The sequence below is a fragment of the Thalassophryne amazonica genome, chromosome 1, assembly GCF_902500255.1.
Source record: "Thalassophryne amazonica chromosome 1, fThaAma1.1, whole genome shotgun sequence".
Lineage (NCBI taxonomy): Eukaryota > Metazoa > Chordata > Actinopteri > Batrachoidiformes > Batrachoididae > Thalassophryne > Thalassophryne amazonica.
This window is the reverse complement of record NC_047103.1, coordinates 140815733-140823306: the sequence shown is the minus strand read 5'-3', so window position 1 is coordinate 140823306 and position 7574 is coordinate 140815733.

The following is a 7574-nucleotide window of genomic DNA, read 5'->3' as shown; positions in this document are numbered from 1 at the left end:
TAATTTGTCAAACCTTTTAAAAAAATATCATCTTTAAAAAGGTGTTATAGCACAAACAATTCCAATTAAATTCAATTTAACAGAACAATTGATATTTTTCATCTCTACTTATGAGAGGAGAAGCCAGTTTCTTCAAATAATCATCCCATTTTATTTTTGGGTCCACCTGTTTGGTATTTTAATTTGGGCAGTGCTGGGATATGAGCATTCCCCATTGCTTTACCAATGGCACCTTCATAATTTGTCAACAGCTTCTCTCTCAATGCTCATCTTGTTGCAAGCAATAAGAAAACACTTTCCCAGATGCTAAATCCTCCAATATCATCATTTATATGAAGTCGGTTTTATGGAGCAACTTAAATGTTGATGGTAACTGCTGCAGAAATGGCTTCAGGAGTATAAAATTCATTCTTAACATACCACTGTGAATCTATAAATAAAGCAGAGAAGCTTATTTAAAGTGGCTGTTAAAGGTAAAGGAAGAAACTGGCAGTTAATGTAACATGCTTTTGCAAGAATTATGTTGTTTTATATTATTTAGTTTCTTCTTACATATACGACCATTATATTGGCCAGCTCTGTGCATGTTCATTATCTGTGTCTAATATTGCTTTCATATCCACTGGCAGTTAACTTTTAATTGTGAGAATGTGATTTTTCACTGATTAATGCAATTTTCTCACCTTTCACAATTTGAAATAACAAAATAAATAAATAAATGTCAATAAAAAAAACTATATGGGAAAAAAGGGTGTTTGCATCAAATACCACAGAAAAACAACAGTTTCCTCCTCTTTAGAAAATTATTAAAATTGCAAAATAAATATCAAGAAAGTAAGTATTTCATGAAGTATATCATTAAGCATTTCTGAAATGAGAAAAAAGTTTTTGTTACAGCTTTGGAGGAGAAAAAAACTGAGTTTATCAAAATACTTCCTTTTGTCTACCTTTAATAACAATAATAGTTAAACTATTGTGTTGTTATACACACACACACACACGCACACACAAAAATTATGTCTGAGCTGTAAGGCTGGTTTGGAAACAAGAATGAATTGCATTAAAATCCTGACAATGCTGCAAATCTGTGAAAGGTTTTGAGGAAGCCAGTCAAGAGAGAGAAAAGAGTTCGACATTTCACAGCATCTGCAATTACTATTATTGCTATTCAACACTAGAACGCCTGGAACATTCTGCCGCTGCTGCAAGGCCCTCCTCCCCCTCTCAAATTAGTGTTGTGGTGATCACCCTATTGACCGGTTCCTTTGAGTTGCAAATTAGATCAGTACCTGCTCTCTTGCCCCACTCTGTTGACAGAGGGAGACATGTAGGAAAACAGATCTTTAGGACCAGGGTTGGGCATCCCTGGCCTAAATTGAAGGATAGACCAAACAAAGGACTTCAGTGAAAAAACATTTATTTCACACATAAAAATATTCAAGAGAAATTGCATTGAGAAAACAATTTGTGAGCAGTCAACAAATTGTGAGTTCCTATGTACAGTGTTCTGTTTTGTTTGTTTGTTTAGTTTTTTAGAAATTTTTACACACCAAAGGAGATCCTATCCTACATTTCCGACAGGTGTACTTGTGGCAAATGGCACATTTCTCTGTACTGCGATTTCTGTTGCAACTCTGACGTACTTGGCATGTTGTTGTTTTCCCTTCAGAAACTCTTCTCATTTTCCAGCGCGTATTTTTAACATTAACCAATTGTGCTTCTTTCTCTATTCAGAATCAGTTTACTGTTTTATCCTTTATTGAGCTAAGAATATATTGTGTTGTTTGAGTGTGTTCAAATGTTTTGAAGTGATCATTTACATTTTAATAGAGCTTGTTGCTGTAGAAAGATAATTAATCATATGCACATAATTAACAAATATTAATGCTTATTAAACATGTAAACAATAGCTAAGGTTAATCACGCGATATCCAAATGTTTAAATATATTTTGAGTTATATGTTTGAATGCTGTTTGCTGACAGTTTTTCAGTTAGTGATTGTTGTCTAAAAACCTTATCAGAAGACTTCACAGCGCATGTGGGCAGGACCTTCAGTTGACAGTTGGTGCCTAAAACCTTATCAAAAGACTTCAGAGTGCGTGTGGATAGGACCACGCCACGACATGGAGGGATCAAGACCACCCAGATGAAGGACACTGCCCAAGATTAGCAGAAAGACGTTGTAGTAGCTTAGGGTACAAATTTAAATGCCAGCCCACTGTTCAGGGTTCCTCTTTGCTGTCAGCTTGCTGGGACACCAGATTGCTGGTTGGAAGCTCACAGCTCCTGGGAACCTCAGAACTTCTGGGTATGTTTTTGTTTATCTCACTCATTCTGTAAAACCTAAATTCAAAATTTGTGACAGTTAAATCCTGTTCAATAAATCTCTGAGTGGTGGACTAGCCCTCAGAGTAAGTGTGTTTAAATTTAAATGACCTTCTTTCAAATCAATGGACACACAGGGATGAGAGGCAGGGGGAGGAGAGGTTACAGGAGACCCCTGAAATATCCCAATACTGCATAAACTGTTAGCAGGGCACTGCAAGAAGTGAACACCTGTGTTGAAAACTCCTCATGTTCTCTGGTGTTTTTTACCTGCTCTGGAACTTCCTGTCGAATTTTGTTTATTGTGCCAAGCAGAGTTGTGTTGTGTTGTAGAAGCCTGTTCGCCACAGACAACGATGTGAAAAAATTGTAGTGACAGTTCTGCCTCTGTCCAAAAAGGGTTCCATAAAACTTGTCACAACATTGTCTGCAAGTGGCTCTCCTATGGCACGGCTGGGGTCTTTTCCTAAGTAAGGAATTGCATTGCACATGTACTTAGTGTCCAAGTCTGCTGCAATCCAAACCTTTATTCCAAACTTGTACGGTTTAGATGCAATGTATTGCAGAAAAGGACATTGGACCTTTGTTGGAAATAACTGTTCAACTGTTATGTGTTGCCCTGGGTTGTACGACAGCACACAGTTCTGAACAAAGCGCCCCCAAATGTCTGAAATGGCAGCAAATTTGTCCGTCTGCATGCATTCCAAACGGGTGTCCTTGATATCGAAGCATAAATAGCACATCAACTCTTCATATCAGTCTCGGGACATTGTTGACATGATTTCCGGAATGCCAAAACATTTTGACCAGCAGTCACACATGGCACCGGTTCTGCCAGTCGCTCCTCTGAAGAATAAAACAGTGATGAATGCCATCAGCTCGTACACACTTGTGTTCCAGTAAGGGTTTGTTTTGCGGGCTTTGTGTACTGTGCAGTCTATGATGGTCCTCAGCATGCTGATGTCAAATAGACAAAGGAAGCTTTGCAAGCGAATAGTCACTTATCATCTTGCAATCTCCGTCGGTCCTGCATTGCTGACTGATGTCTGGGTTGTCTACGTTGGCTGAACGGTGCTGAAGTCCTCAATTTGTCGCTGAACCCAAACAGTTCCATCCCCCCATGTCTCACAAGGTCCTGCCTAAAGATAACATGAGATAAGATGAAACCTCTATTGCCCAAAAGGGAAGAATTGTTTTGCATTTAGGAGCATATATAAATAAAACCATAAAGAGAAAGACGTGAACACAGACAATGCTACAATATAAAAGCAAATTGTAAATACCTTGGAGTTTTCACTTGTGTCCTTGCTTTTCTGGGCCTTCTCTTTTCTGGGACTTGTCATACTTTAGGTTTCCAAAACCTGAGACCACACGTGAAGATAAAAAATCATAGATCTAACAGGTTTGGTCGTACAGTGTGTGGTGTTCAGCCACACAGTAAGGACAACAACAACACACACCAACAGATTTCACACACGAACATTCCCAGCTCAGACAGGAAATCTTGCAAAATCTCTCAAGACTAAACGTGACGTCAGAGTAAACAAACGGAGATACTTTGTGGACTATTTCAAACAGAGGGGAAAAAAAAATCCCAAAATAAAAAGAAAAGGCGTTCTTTAAAGGAGGGGAGACAGCGTGACCACCGGACTTTCTGGTAAGTCAGAACAGCTGTTTTGATTTTATTTCCATACGTCCGTCACATCACTTTCTGATTGGCTGCACGTCACATTCAGCAGACTGCATGCTCGTTTGTGGTCGGAGGACACTACACACGCTGCAGTATCGGACCAAGACAATCCAACATGTTGAATATCCCTGATTTGCAATCGGAGCACCCCCAACGTCCTTCCGAGCAGATCAGAGTGCTCTTAACACACCACACACAACAGGAATATCTGATAAGATTATCTTTAGCGTCATCACGATTGCCGGGGCGTCCTTAAGATTGTCGGAAGGGGAAGATTGGGTCCTATAAAGGCCTAATCCTTATCCTGCTGTGTGAACCAGGCTTAAGATCAGCCTTCTCTCAGCAAAAGAGACTTGACGACCAGAGAGAAGGAAGGAAGAAAAAATAATTTATTTTCACAGCCACACAGTCTTGAAAACCTGTCGCAGAAGACATACAAAGCAAGGCAGTTTTGACTTATGGTTAAAATTTTAAACTAATTCCGGACAGGTTACTGAAATTAACGTCACTTGTGAGAATATCAAGTGAGAATATCAGCTTTATGTTTTCATTTTAAAATAATGCACTAGTCAACTGCCTTGCTTAGTATGTCTTCTGCGACACGTCTGCAAGATTGTATGGCTGTGAAAATATATTTTTTTTCTTTTCTCTACCTCTAGCCAGCCTGAGCTCAATCCTCTGCTGGCAGAGGATTGAGCTCAGGCTCTTATAGATGTATGTCTGCTACAAAACACGCAACAGACAGGAACTAAATTACATGATTTTATGCTTTACAAATGTTTTTAACTGTTAAGCTTTATTCACAATCACCACAAAGAGATGTTAGTGGTTTGAAAGTTGTCTGAACTAAATTTAGTGGAAGTTTATTGGTCCGCTGACGGTTTTCAAAGTTAACTGAAAAGCTAATCAGCTAGCAAATAAGTTAGCTTTGCTAATAGCGGCTAGCGGATTAGTGAAACTGTAGCCACTACTGGGAAAGGTTCATGTTTTCACACTCGAGCTAAGGTTGTAAAAGGTTATAACTTTAATAGTCTAATATGTATATGCTGCATACATGAATGAGCGAAGCTCTTCAGCATCTCACCATGTCATTTAGGTCTAGGGATGGGTATTGATAAGATTTTATTGATATCGATGCCATTATGGATTCCGCTTATCGATCCGATTCCCTTATCAATACCGCTTGTGAATTTTCTGTGTACTAAAAGTAGGCTTTACAGGTTTTCTATATCAACATTTTGAGTCTTAAAGTAGATAAATAGGAAATTGGTCACTGGATCCTTGATCTCTGAACTTAAATAAAATCTACATGGTGGATCCTTGATCTCTGAACTTAAATAAAATCTACATGGTGGATCCTTGATCTCTGGACATACGTAAATAAAAATAAACAAAATCTGTAATTTTTTTGTGAAAAGCATTTCCTTTCAGACAATGGCTGAGCTTAGCTGGCTGTGTTGCACGTAGCATCACTGTAATTAATAAAGAAAGCAGGACGCCTCATTTTTGGGAGGAAAAAAAAACGTTTCAGTCAGTTGTAGTTTATTGTTTGTATTACAATGTTTGGAAATGTGTCATTTGATTTAAAATGGTGATTCACTTTGAAGTTATTAATTCCAACTGGACTCTTACTAGACTATAAGTCTCTCCATGCAATTAGCAGAACAAGCATGGGGGTTAATGGAGTCAAGTCATTCAATGAATGGGTCTGCTAAATTTCCATTGGGTAATGTAAAAATTACTGCATATTCAGCTATAATTTTTGAGGGGTTGGGTAGATATAGGTGAGAAGCAGTGAACCACATATTTGTGGCCATATTGCACACTTTTAGCATGTGCAATGACCATAACATAAAATAAGAACAGACAGGCCAACCAACCTGCTTGTGGGTTGATTGGCCTGTAGGTCTTGTTGCTAATCACACGGTCTTGATAACCACTAAGATCACTGTTGCAAATTATCACACAAAACAAATTTATTCTTGTATGGCAGCACCCTGACATCGGGGTGAATGTGAGGCATTATTGTAAAGCTCTTTGAGCATCTGATGCAGATGGAAAAGTGCTATATAAATGCAATACATTTACCATTTGCCTGCCATTATTTTATTTTTCTCTTAAGAGTTTGCGAAAAACACATGTTCCTTTTAACAGACAACACAGCTAGGATAAACATCTTTGACCTGCTTCACTTCTAAAATATTACTCCAAAAAGTAATTGTATATCTAACTTTCAACATAAAAGAGAAGCTCTGCTTACTTACCAAATACACAGGCTTCATTCAAAGGTAGGTGGACACTGGCTTCAGAAAAAAAAAAAAAAAAAAAAAAAAAAAATATATATATATATATATATAAGCTGATCATATGTAACTGATGCTCCAAAATTAGATCATTTATCAGCTGTGATTCATACATAATGGTCTGAGAGTCCTTCAGGTGCCTTTTGGCAAACTTCTGGCAGGCTGCCATGTGCATTTTACTAAGGAGTTGCTGCCATCTGGCCACTCTATCATTCAGCTTGATTGTTGGATTTCCACAAAGATGATTGTCCTTCTGGAAGGTTCTCCTCTCTCCACAGAGGAATGCTGGATCAGTGACTGTTGGCTTCTTGATCATCTCCCTGATTAAGGGCCTTCTCCCCAGATTGCTGAATTTACATGGGCACCAGCTTTAAGAAGAGTCCTGGTGGATCTGAACGTCTTCTATTTAAGGATGATGGAAGCCACTGTGCTCAGTGGGACCTTTAAAGCAGCAGAAATGTTTGTACCTTTCCCTAGATTTGTTTTCAGAGACAGTCCACTCTTGGAGGTCTACAGTCAATTCCATTGACTTTGTCCATGGTTTGTGCTCTGACATGCACTGTCAACTGTGGGACCTTATATGTAGACAGGTCTGTGGATTTGCAAATCATGTCCAATCAACTGAATTTGCTCCAGGTGGACTCCAGTTAAGCTGTAGAACCATCTCAAGGATGATCAGTGGAAAGAGGATGCACCTGAGCTCAATTCTGAGCTTCATGGCAATGGCTATGAATACTTATGTGCTTGTAATTTCTTAAATATATACAGTGGTGGGCACAGCTAACCAAATAGTTAGCTTCAATAACAGTTAATCCCCTAACTGAAAAATTTACTTTTATAAAGCTAAACCGATAAACCCCTAAAAAATTTAATGGAAGTTACAGATAAAAGCTAAACCAATAACTTTCAGTATTGACTTCAATACACTAGCAGCTATTGACACAACAATGAGAAAGCACTTCTGTGGCAGATCAGCCTTCTCTCAGAAAAAAGAAACCTGGTGACTAGACCGAAAGGAGACAAAGATCAGGAAGGAAAACAGGGGAAAACAAAGAATTTCTCTTCACACCATACAGACTCGCCGGCATATCACCCAAGTCATGCACAGGCATGCAGTTTTGACTTATGGTTAAAATTTTAAACAAACTAATTTGGGACAAGTTATTTAAATTAACGTTACGTCTGTCATTTTATAAAATGAAAATATCAGCTATATGTTTTAGTTTTACAGTAATGCACTTATTTTGAAGGTTTT